At 42.7% G+C, this 13,174-nt stretch overlaps 1 protein-coding gene across 1 annotated transcript in view; it reads left to right on the plus strand.

Annotated features, from left to right (window-relative positions):
• The window catches only part of thbs4 (thrombospondin 4), a 62,407-nt gene that overhangs the window by 15,008 nt on the left and 34,225 nt on the right, over positions 1-13,174 (plus strand). The gene's annotated exons all lie outside the window — the stretch shown is intronic.

Below are 13,174 nucleotides of genomic sequence, written 5' to 3' on the forward strand. Positions count from 1 at the left end.
AATTTTCTTTAATATTTTTTAGAATTTCCACTTCCAGGATCTTCAATGGATACCATAATCCTTAGGTCTTCAAGTTCCATTATATATAATGGCATAGTAAAATGTTACTCCTCTATATAAAATGACAAAATCAAGGTTTGTTTCTTGGATTTTTTTTATTGCTGTTATTTTCAAGCTGAGGATGCTTGCAGAATCCATGGCCAAGAGGGCCAACTGTAGTTAAGTTATATTTTCTGACTTGGGAGAACCTGCAGTTATGAACTATATGATAAACTTTGCCACAGGACCAACACTTATCTGTATCTTGTTTTTCCATTTTTTCTTGCAAGACAGAAAAGGACACAAGACTTTTATTGTACAGTCACTTTGTTTCATAAACAGAATGTTACTGAAGGTCTTGAGATTGTTATTAAGGGTCTATTTTGCTTATTTTCCCATTGCTTCTGTCTTCTTTACCATGAAAAATCCATTAAAGAGGGAATACTAGTATTTAGTAAGTGCCTATTGATAGGTAATGCCTGGGAGCTGTTCATGACAGCCTTTCCATCTCCTTTGGAACTACGGTGAGCTTGAAAAAGAGCATGGGATTTTTCTTATTCTGAGATCTTTTTTGAAAATCTCAAGAACAAGTATTTCATACACTGTTTATTATCTTATCCAGATCTTCTGGCACATAGACAAGATTTTACCTCTCTCCCAAGACCTGTGTGCTTGCTGTGCAACTTGTGGAAGTTACTATATTTGGATCACAACCCCCTAAATCTCTCATGTTGAATGCAGAATTTGGGAAGTTGCTGTCCAAAAAGTAACTGTACAAGCTGTGATTTTTCCAAATGTGAGAGGGAAGTGTAGCCTTTTCACTTTTGCATCAAGCTGGGGTTGGAAAGAAAACAGTAATCCTTTTTCCTTGAGCCATACTAGAGCAGCTCTGGCTTCCTCTAGATGCCTCTCTGCACATGCTCAGAGGAAGGGGTAGAATTGATTGCAAGAACAAAGAGAAGCTTAGCCACTAAGCTTAGCTGATATATATGTGTGTGTGTGTGTGTGTGTGTGTGTGTGTGTGTGTGTGTGGAGTGAAAGAACTGCATCTTATACAGTCTCAGTTTTATAGCCAACTCAGAGAGCTGCATCTGAATGGGAGCTCTCTAAGTTGTCCATAAAACTGATAATGTACAAGATTCAGTTCTTTCACTAAGTACCTTATCAGTAAGACTTCTTGATATAGGACAAAGTTAATAGTGTATTAATGGGCAGGAAGTAAAGCCTGGCATCCTGTTACTGACATATACAGTCATAATGCAAAAGTTACTCCTGTGTACTTTTGGGGTGATGGTGAAGTGAGAAATTCCCTGCTCCATTTGCCATAGAAGTGTGCCTCAGGCTGGGCACCCCTCTGACCAGAGCAGTATGGAGGGCAGCCCATATTTAGCTCTAGAGATCGTCGTGAGGAAAGTATTGCCAGGTCTTGCACTTAGCCCTACAAGTCTAGGGCTTGAGACAGTGACTTGCTTTTTCTCCAGAAGGGATGGGATCCAGAGAGATGTGAGCCTCAAGGTTTAGTTTCTTCTCAGAAACTAAATGGCCTCCAAGGCTGCCCTGCACCTTTCACTGCTATCTCCCATTTTCAATTAACATAGTAGCCCCTATTTATACCAAAGACGGGCACTGCAGTCCTTTACATATCTCCAGAATCCAGATCCCGCCAGCCTAAGGCCAATGGCCAGGGATGATTGGAGCAAAAATTCAACAAGACATAGAGATCCTTAATTAGTGCAGCCTACACCATTCATTTTAGCATTTCATGACATTCTTGGAAATTGTAAATCCAATGATCTTATCCTCAATTTTCTCTTCAAGTTACTATGCTGAATTTCTCTGAATACCTTTTTAGTTTGGCTTCTAGGCTGTGGATAGTCAACTTCTGAAATCTCAATGAACACTATGTTCTCCAATGTTGGTCTGGAAATGTTTTGTAGAGCTTTGAGTATTTTGTGGAGCTTACCTTAACCCCAGAATCTACAATCAACATTAGCTATTGGTTATGTGGGGATTCTGGTGGTTCTAGGTCAAGAATAATGCTTCAAAGTACGGATATTTACTAAGTTATTGCTATACAGCAGAAAGCGGTTCAAAGTTAATGGGCCACAAATAGACACATTGCTTTGTGTACTTAACTCATGTACTGTATATACTTATATATTCCATATGTGTTACAAATAATCCAAGAGAAAAGGTGTCTCTATTTTTTTCCTTTTTCTTACAAGTTATTTTCTGAAATTGTTACAACTCCAGATTACAATGTTGTGGAATGAAACCACTTTGAAGAGAAGTGGCTTCAGCTCTCAATTCCCCAACCATCAAGTAGTTCCCCCAACATATTATTTCAAGGCTCTAGATCCAACTTATGAATTGCCTACCAATTTGTCATATTTTAAAAGATTTTTGAATTCTTTCAAGTTTATTTGTGTCTACTTTGAATTGTCGTCCCCACACTAAATCTTAGCAGTGCAGAGAGAAGGAAAAAAACACTAAAAGCTAATGCAAGTCTGACATATTTCTTCTGCATTTTACCACCTGTTAGCATTTTTGCTGCATTCATTACACTGTTCAGAGGAATAGGGACATTCACTTATGGTGAGCTGCTTCTTCCTTTTTGGCATTCATAGACAGCCTAAAATCCCCTCCTTGCGAGATGGGACTGGCATCTCTCTGCTCTGCTCAGCCACCTTGGCACTAGCCACAGTGAATGGGTCTCAAAGAATCAAGGCAAGGTTCCCCCTTCTTTTCCCCTTTGGGATATTTCTGTTTCAAATTACTGAGGAATTTGATAGATACACGCACAGGCTGCATTCAGCATATGAAAGATGGGAAGTTAATTTACTTGATCCTGAAGTTTAGCTCCGACAGCGCAAGATAAACATTCCGATCGCAGAGGCCTTATAAAATCAGCCACGTGACAAAAAGCGCTCCTGGTCAAGTGAAATGTGCTTGTTTCAGACTCAGCCACAGCATGACTTGTGTGAAGCTTTGCCATGAGTTGGTAAAATCGTGATAATATTTCATATTAGTCAATTGCATTTAAATGGGACTTTCAGTGACCAGGATCCAGTGCTGTATTTCTGTTGGATCTTGCTACTTTTACCATAATCAACAAATGCCCTTTCAGCCTGCAGGTCAACCCTGCACACAACTTAAAAATCTGTTCCTTGGAATTAAAAAAGGTCCCTGGAACCAATTTTAATGCCACAGAGGACTGGGTTAGAAAAGGGAAGGAAGTTGTGATTTCTTCTGATGTATAACTACCATCAAATCACACGATGGTGAGACCTTGATATCTGCTGGGATTTAATTCTAGGACCAACTCCACAGTATAGATACAAAAAGTGTGTATACTGAAGTTCTATTATATCCAATGGCATGGTAAAATGGTGTCCCTTATACAAAATGACAAAAAAAAATCAAAGTTTAATTTTTGGATATATATATTCAAGCTGTGGATGGTTGAATCTGTGGATGCAGAATCCATGGATACAGAGGGCCAACAGTACTGGACCTTAGGTCAAGTATTAATCTAGTACGAAACTGACTTTTGCAACCTGGTGCTCTCCAGCTATAACAGACTTCAACTCCCATTATCCCCAGATAGCATGGACATGTTGGCTGATAAAGCCAAATTAGGCCTGAGGCAGTTCCACCATCCTTCTGCACATCTGCATGACCCGTTCTTGGGAGTGAGCACATAGATATTAGATACAGTAGAGTCTTACTTATCCAACATAAATGGGCCGGCAGAACACTGGATAAGTGAAAATGTTGGATAATAAGATGGGATTAAGGAAAAGCCTATTAAACGTCAAATTACATTATGATTTTACAAATTAAGCACCAAAAAATCATGTTTTACAACAAACCAACAGAAAAAGCAGTCCAAAACGCAGTAACATTATGTAGTAATTACTGTATTTATGAATTTAGCACCAAAACATCGCAATATATTGAAAACATTGACTACAAAAACATTGGCTGCTAACAAATTGACTATAAATAAAGATAGAATTGCATAAAATGAACTTACAGTAGCAACACTGTCAGAAATTAAATCCATAAAAGGTTCTGCCTAGAGAAACAGCTGTGGATTGGGGCAGGAGGCAAACTGTGTTGGATAATCCAGAATGTCGGATAAGTGAATGTTGGAATAAAACATTTTGATTCTTACATTTTGCTTAAAAGTAATGTGAGAAAGCTAAAACAACATATAATCCATAATATAAAATAAGATATAGCTTGAGTTAAAAGTAATAAACAAACAGCAGACCCACCTGAGACTATTAGATTCAGGAGATAAGGCCACGAATACAGTGCTTGAATAAACAGACATATATGATGTTATGAAAAAACAACTATACATTTCAGAGAATGTTACAAGGCTTTGCAACTAAGAACACAATACTAAAAAAACCCAATGTTTTGTTTTTTCAAAAGAAAATCTGGCAGCGGATCTAGGGAATGTTATAAGACATTGTAAGAGATTTCCACTGGAATGTTCCAGCTATGGAATACAGGCACTATCAGAAAACGTACAGACCTGACATGGTAAAGCTGCTTCCATTTTCACTGCAAATTGATTTTGTATGAGCCTGACTTCAGCCTGGTCTTAGAACTGAAAGGTCTTTTTTGTTGGTGGCCTGAATTGGTAATTTGAGAAGGGAAGCATACGTCCCACTTGGTTGTACTGGACTCTTCAGCCATATTTGAATCCACTGGCCATGGTTTCCTTCTGGAACAGCTAGGATAGCTGCAGGAATAACTGTTGTATTGTTATACAAAGTGCTATTCCTTCACTGGGAATGAATTTCAGAAAGTGGTGCTGAAGAACACCTACTTGAACTGTTGAAGTTCATGCCATCCCACAATGTGAGGATAAGTCACGTGGAGATTTAGGATGCATTGCCAGCAGTATGTTGACACACAACTTTGTTTCTCCTTTTGTTCTATGACTAATGAAGCTTCTTGCATTTAAATCTCAAACTGTGCTCTTCCAGATGCTGTGAACTTCAGCTTCCACAATTCCTAACAGCTGGTGAGCTGGCTGGAATTTCTGGGAGCTGAAGTCTTAAACACCTGGAGGGGCACGGTTTGAGAAACACTGGTCTAGATCAAGTCTGCAAAACCTATGGCCCTCCAGGTGTTTTGGACTTCAATTTCCAGAATTCCTGTCCATTGAACAAGTCGTCTGGGAGTTAGAGGCCCAAATATCTAGAAGACCGCAGGTTGTGAAGGCCTGATTTAAATGAGAATTAATAAATTGAGATTCAACCCTTTTCTGATAGGACATATGTGCCAACAAAGATAGTTGACACTGCAATCGGAATCTGACTTGTTTTGATGGAGCAGTACTCCCCTTGAAGAATCAGTACCTAGACTTAGCTTTTACTTTTCATTCAAAAGTTTATTTATTTATTATTTATTACAAACATTTATATCCCGCCCTTCTTACCCCTGAGGGGGGACTCAGGGCGGCCTTACAATTAGCATCATTAGACGCTGAACAAACCGATATAAAACATAATATATAAACACAATTACAGTTTAAAAAGATAGCATTAATTAAAACATATAAATATAAATGTATAAATATACATTCAAGGGCGCATTCCAAATCGTGAAATGTTGGATCAGACATGATCACCATGGCCCAGGTCTTAGTTACATTCAGATTATGAAATCTGCTCTACAAAGCTTGAGTCCAAAAAAATTTCAAACAACTGAAAGTGTATGATTTGTCAAGGGTCAACTAATGGGCTTTGATGGCTGAGCAAGGATTCAAGCCCTAGTATCCCAAAGTTCTAGTCCAACACTCAAACCACTATATCACGCTAGCTGTCAACATTCCTGATACTTGTTAAATCTGTCTGTTTTAATGTATTTATGAAGCTGGGATCTTGCATTGGGAAGCATATATATCCGATTTATGTATTTCAATTTGCTATGTCTTGTAGCTACATTGTGTAATGCTGACTCCTTAAATCCACCTTGTAAGCCATACTGCCCCATGACCCAGTCCTTTCTGGGTTGTCAGAGGACATGGAGATTAGTCATGTTACAACCAGCTATTTTCTTTTAGCCAGATGCACTGTGACAGCCTCTGGCAAAAACCGTTAGGGATCCCTGACACATCCCTGCAGGGACATCTGTCCAACTCAATGAAATTATCTGGATTTGTCACTGCTGATCCTCTCATGCTCTAAAAAACAGAAATTGTCATCTTGGGAGAAGCACTATAAAGCTTATACAGTGGTTGTGGGTTAGTTGTTGTTTGATCAGAATGGAATTCCTTTTTTACATTTCTATTCAGTTTTATTACAAAATACAATCTCTATCGTTTATATATTTATTTCTTCTCATTTCCCCCATTGTTCTCCCCATTGTTCTCCGGAGTCCTTTTCTTCCTAGTCCCACCAGAACTTCATTTCTTCTGGCGTGGGTTGCTTCCCATCTTCTTTTTTCTGTGTTTCTTCAATAATGCTTTCAAAATAGTTATTTTCCTTAGGCCTTTTTTATCTTTAAATTACATGTTGCTTTATCATTTATTGCTATTTTCCATATTTCCTTATACTATTCTTCTATCTAAATTTCTACCCCTCCTTTCAAATTTTTTTGCTATAGACTTGCTGCCGTTAAAAACATAGTTATCAAATTCTTTTCATTTTCTTTCCAGTCATCTGTATTGTATAAAGATAACTATAGTAGCTGGATTTCTATTATTTTTTTCTTCATATCTCTATTATAACTTTTCTCTAGAACTTCTGTACATATTTACATTGCCACCACACGTGAATATGTGTTCCCATTTCTTGGCAATCCCTCCAACATTGTTTCAAACAACTCTTATCCATATTATGTATCTTTATCGGGGTCATGTACCATTTCCATATCATCTTGTAGTAATTTTTTTATTCTGATTGATAAATTCTTGAGGTGTCTTGCTCTCCATAATCCTTCCCTATTTCTTCCTCCTATTTTTGTTCCTAATTCCTCCTCTGATAGTTTCTGTCCTTGTGTCCCCTCCCCCCCCCCATTTTCTCTATTGATATTGTATATATCATACTGGTTATCCCTTTCTGATACTCATTTTCTTCTTTCTTATTTCATCTGCTCTTTTAATAATATGTTTTCAGACTTCATTAGCTCTCTTTCTGTCAAGGACAGAACACCACAAGATTCAAGATAACAGAGTTTATTGGATTACAGAACTCAAAAATGCCCGTAAAATACAAGGGCCAGGCAGTATTAGCCTTTAGGAGCAAAAAGGGACAAGGAAAAACGTTCAAAAGATAAACCGGATTAAACCGGAGTTTAATCCGGGTAAAAACAAACTGCTTGCTTCAGCCTGGGGATAAACAAAACAAAAGCCGAGGAACAAAAGATACAAAAGAATGCAACTAATTGGCAGCAGATTCCTCTCTGCTGCCAACACTGTGCTTAGAGTAACTTGCGTCGCTCCCACACACACAGCAGACAGGATTTCCAACACGAACAGATCAGCCAAGGATTGTAGCAGTAGAGTAGACCCAGTTCCTTTCCGTAGATCAAAGCCAGAAGCAGACGTTTGTAGTTTCCAAGTCCAAGAAGGGGGAAGTCAAGCCGTGGTCAGTTCAGTCCAAATTTCAAAGCAGGAGATGGCGTCCGTCAAGAAGACGACGGAAGGTCAAGCTAATAAGAGTAAGCACAGGTTTGCACAAACAAATGCCCACACAATTCCTCCCGCCGTCTGACCCTGAATTCCAAAACAACTTACGTATCAGCACACGAAAACACACCAGTCTTCAGGAAAGCGTCCCACACAGATCCCAAGCGTTCGTCCAGATTACCTTGCCCAACGCAATTTGCAATTGCTCCCAAGCCCCATTTTATGCCAGTTACAAATCCTCATCACTGTCAGCTGTCCTCCTTAACCCGGGCGTTTCCTCATCACTTTCCTCATCAGAGCTGGAACACCTCTGACTACGCCCCACAGCATCTCCAGCTGTGGATCCCGTCCCATCCCTCCAGCTTGACCATGGGTCTAATCCTGAAGGTCCCCATTCATCTTCTATCCCATCATGGCCAGTGGCACCCAATTCCTCCCTCACCCGAGTCCAATCCATCTCATCCTCCTCCGAGCTAACCAGCCCCTCCTCCATTCTCTCCGTAAACCCCTCAAAAGACTCTTCGTCAGATGGTGCTGCAAAAATGTCTCGCAGTCTTTTTCTTTCTCGCTCCTCGAGAGTATCTGACTCTCGAGGAGTCTTACGCCCACGTCTGTCAGTAACAGAGCCATGAGGCTCAATCATAACACTATCCCCTCTCACAAAGGCCTCCTCCCCCGATGGCGGAGAAGTGGCAGTGATACCCTCCGCTATAGCACCACGACGACTGGAGGTATCTAGTTTCAACAGCGAACGATGGAAGACTGGATGGACCTTTAAACTAGACGGTAAACGCAAACGAAACGCAACGGAAGAAATCTTTTTAACGATAGGAAAGGGACCCAAATACCGAGGCGCAAACTTTCCCCCAGCCTGTTTAATATGTTTGGAAGATAACCACACCAAATCCCCTTCTTCCAACTCCTCCCCCGCCTGCCTGTGGCGGTCAGCCTGAGTCTTTTGCGTTGCCTTAGCTTCCAACAGTAAGCGACGGGCAACATCATGCAATGCAGCCATTTCCGAAGAGCGGTACACAGGGTCCGAAGAGACCACATTGGTCGACGGCGCCACACCTCCCCGTGGGTGAAAACCATAAGTTAGCTCAAATGGCGTATGCTGACTAGACGTGTGCACCGCATTGTTGTAAGCGAACTCCGCCACCGGTAACCACTTCACCCAAGCCGTGGGTTGATCTAAACAAAAACAACGCAAATACTGCTCTAAGAGCCCATTAACCCGTTCCGACTGTCCATCCGTTTGCGGATGAAAGGCTGAAGAAACGTTTAACTTAGTCCCTAAGCACTCATGGAAGTGTTTCCAAAAGCGTGACACAAATTGCGGAGCCCTATCCGAAATAATCACTTCGGGTGCTCCGTGCAAACGATAGATGTGCTTAGTAAATAGTAAGGCCAACGTAGGGGCCGCCGGAATGGTTGAACAAGGAATAAAATGAGCCAGTTTGCTAAATAAATCCACCACCACCCAAATACAAGTATAACCCCCAGACTTAGGCAAATCCGAAATAAAATCCATGGAAATGATTTGCCATGGCCTCTCAGGAACAGGTAGAGACGACAACAACCCTCTAGGGCGCCCAACAGGCGTCTTACTCTGCTGGCAAACAGCGCAGCTGTCACAAAAGCGCAGAATGTCTTGCCGCATCTTTGGCCACCAGTAGCTCCTGGTGATAAGCTGTACGGTCTTGAACCTGCCAAAGTGCCCAGCCATGGGTTCGTCATGGTGGGCTCTAATCACCTCCAACCTGAGGGCCCCCACTGGTACGTAGACCTGCCCCCTGCGTACCAATACTCCGTCTTGATCTTGTAGATGCGGCAGTATTGTACGGTTACCTGCTGATAGCAGCATCAGTTGCTCCTGAGTCCACACATCATCCCTCTGAGCCTCAAGGATCTGGTCATGTAACCCGAGCTCATTATCTACAACACATAGAGAGGCAGTAGGCAAGATGGTCTGACATACTACCTGCTCATTGGTCTTAAACTCCGGCTTGCGGGATAAAGCATCGGCCCGCAAGTTTGCCTTCCCCTCCACGAACTGCACCTTGAAGTTAAACCTGGAGAAAAACAAAGCCCATCGGATTTGACGCTGGTTTAACTTCTTTGCTGTTTGCAAGTGCTCTAAATTCTTGTGATCAGATCTGACCACGATCTGGTGCCGTGCCCCTTCAAGCCAGTGCCGCCACACCTCAAACGCCACCTTAATCGCCAACAACTCCTTCTCCCATATGGTATAGTTCTGCTCGAAGGGTGTTAGTTGCCGCGAGTAAAATCCACAGGGACGCAAGGTCCCTGAGGAATCCTTCTGAGACAATACAGCCCCCAACGCGTAGCTAGAAGCGTCCGCTTCTACCACGAACGGTTTGTCAACATCAGGATGTGTTAGTATGTTGTCCGATTGAAAACTAGACTTAAGTTGTAGAAACGCATCGTGAGCTTCCCGCCCCCACACAAATGGCTGTTTCTTACGCAGGAGCTGCGTCAAAGGTACCGTGAGCTTTGCAAAATTCGGAATAAACTCCCGGTAGTAATTAGCGAAACCTAAGAACCTTTGTACATCCTTCTTAGTCTTAAGCTCCTGCCATGAGTTGACAGCGTCAACCTTATGTGGGTCCATTTTAAGTTCCCTACCTGACACTACATGACCTAGGAACTCCACTTCAGGCACATGAAAGACGCACTTGGAAGCCTTGGCGAAAAGCCCATTAGCCCGCAGACGGTGCAGAACCTGCTTGACATGTTGACGATGTTCTTTCTCGTCCTTAGAAAAAATCAAGATATCATCCAAATAAATCACTAAAAATTGGTCAATTAGGTCCCTGAACACATCGTTCATGAACCTCTGGAAGACCGCAGGAGCATTGCAAAGTCCGAAAGGCATGACTCTGAACTCGTGGCATCCGAAACACGTGTTAAATGCCGTCTTCCATTCATCCCCTTCCGTATACGGATTAAGTTATATGCCCCCCGCAGGTCAAGCTTGGTAAAGACCTTGGCCCCTTGCACCCTTGATAACAGTTCCGAGATTAAAGGTAGCGGGTACCTATCCCGAATGGTGTATTTGTTTAGGATCCGATAGTCGCAGACCAGCCTAAGTTCCCCAGTCTTTTTGGCTACAAAGAATACTGGTGCCGCAGTTGGAGAGCTAGATGGGCGAATAAACCCCTTGGCTAAATTTTCATCTAGAAACTCCCGCAAAGCTTGCCTTTCCGGTACAGTCAAGGCATACAGCCTTCCTGCTGGCAATTTCGCACCTTCTGCTAGCTTAATGGCGCAATCATATGTCCTGTGCGGTGGTAATTTGTCCGCTTCTCTTTTACAAAATACATCAGAGAACTCCCCATACTCAGCAGGCACTCCCTCCATATCAGATTGAGTAACATTCAGAGTGCAACAATCCTGCCTCTTTAAGGTCAATTTACGTGTCGCCCAATCTACTTGTGGGTTTACTACAGCTAGCCAATCCATCCCCAGAATCACATCATATCTAGGCAAGCTCGTAATATCCCACACAAACGTTCCCGTTACTCCCTGCACTTCCCACATTACTGCTGAGGTTTCATGGTTAACCACCCCAGTCTCCAGCAGTCTCCCATCTGCTCCTTCCACCCACACGTCGCATGCCTTGCGCACTCTAGGAATGCCATGCTTCTTAGCAAACTCAATATCTACATAAGAGACCGTAGCCCCTGAGTCCAGCAGTGCCAAAGTAGAAACAAGTTCCCTTCCCCCAACAGATAATGTAATGGGTACGAAAACATGCTTCCTCCCCTCAGTTGACTGCTTGAGGAGCCCTAGTGCGTTGGACTCACGTCGCACTAGGGCTGGCCTTTTCCCGAAAGCTGAGAAGGTTTCACATTACAGTTTTTGGCAAAATGCCCAGCATTCCCACAGTACAAACACAACCCCAGCTGCCTCCTACGGCTCTTTTCCTCTGTAGACAGCTTTTTAAAGACCCCAAGCTCCATAGGCTCTTCCCCCATCACCACAGGTGCCCTGGTTACATGCATGGGTGGCGCACACATTGCTTTCGAGTGTTTACGAGCCTCGAACCTTGCGTCCAAACGCAGCACCTTAGCTACTAAGGCGTCCCAATTTTCAGCCGGCTCCAAGCGTGCTAATTCATCCTGGAGCATATCACTTAACCCAGCAGTAAATAAAAGCATGAATGCATTTTCCCCCCAATCCAGCTGGTGGCGATACAAGTTAAACTTATTTAAGTAATCCAAAACAGTCCCCTTTCCCTGTTTCAAACGATACAGAGCCCACCCAGCATTCTCCGTGCGGAGAGGATCCCCAAAAGTGTCAGTTAATAACTTTTTGAAATTATTCAAATTGTCCTTGACTGGGTCATTTCCCAAAATTAAATTAGTGGCCCATTGTCCTGTGGGACCGGTCAACAAACTCAAAATAAATGCCACCTTGCTAGTGTCTGTAGGAAAAGCATGAGCACTGAGCTGGGAAAAATAAAGCTCCACTTGTGCCAAAAAGGTTGGCAACTTGCACCTGGTTCCGTCAAAGCGTTCAGGAGTCAAAACATGTCCTTTCACAGCATGAGCTGCTTGACTGACGGTAAAAGCCGTTTGTAATTGCTCAAATTTGGCCCTTAACTCCTCCATCGTCTTCCTGACGGGTTTATTGCTGCAATAAACTTTTTATGGGCGTTGGGCAATCTGTCAAGGACAGAACGCCACAAGGTTCAAGATAACAGAGTTTATTGGATTACAGAACTCAAAAATGCCCGTAAAATACAAGGGCCAGGCAGTATTAGCCTTTAGGAGCAAAAAGGGACAAGGAAAAACGTTCAAAAGATAAACCGGATTAAACCGGAGTTTAATCCGGGTAAAAACAAACTGCTTGCTTCAGCCTGGGGATAAACAAAACAAAAGCCGAGGAACAAAAGATACAAAAGAATGCAACTAATTGGCAGCAGATTCCTCTCTGCTGCCAACACTGTGCTTAGAGTAACTTGCGTCGCTCCCACACACACAGCAGACAGGATTTCCAACACGAACAGATCAGCCAAGGATTGTAGCAGTAGAGTAGACCCAGTTCCTTTCCGTAGATCAAAGCCAGAAGCAGACGTTTGTAGTTTCCAAGTCCAAGAAGGGGGAAGTCAAGCCGTGGTCAGTTCAGTCCGAATTTCAAAGCAGGAGATGGCGTCCGTCAAGAAGACGACGGAAGGTCAAGCTAATAAGAGTAAGCACAGGTTTGCACAAACAAATGCCCACACAATTCCTCCCGCCGTCTGACCCTGAATTCCAAAACAACTTACGTATCAGCACACGAAAACACACCAGTCTTCAGGAAAGCGTCCCACACAGATCCCAAGCGTTCGTCCAGATTACCTTGCCCAACGCAATTTGCAATTGCTCCCAAGCCCCATTTTATGCCAGTTACAAATCCTCATCACTGTCAGCTGTCCTCCTTAACCCGGGCGTTTCCTCATCACTTTCCTCATCAGAGCTG

Source organism: Anolis carolinensis, chromosome 2, assembly GCF_035594765.1.
Source record: "Anolis carolinensis isolate JA03-04 chromosome 2, rAnoCar3.1.pri, whole genome shotgun sequence".
Lineage (NCBI taxonomy): Eukaryota > Metazoa > Chordata > Lepidosauria > Squamata > Dactyloidae > Anolis > Anolis carolinensis.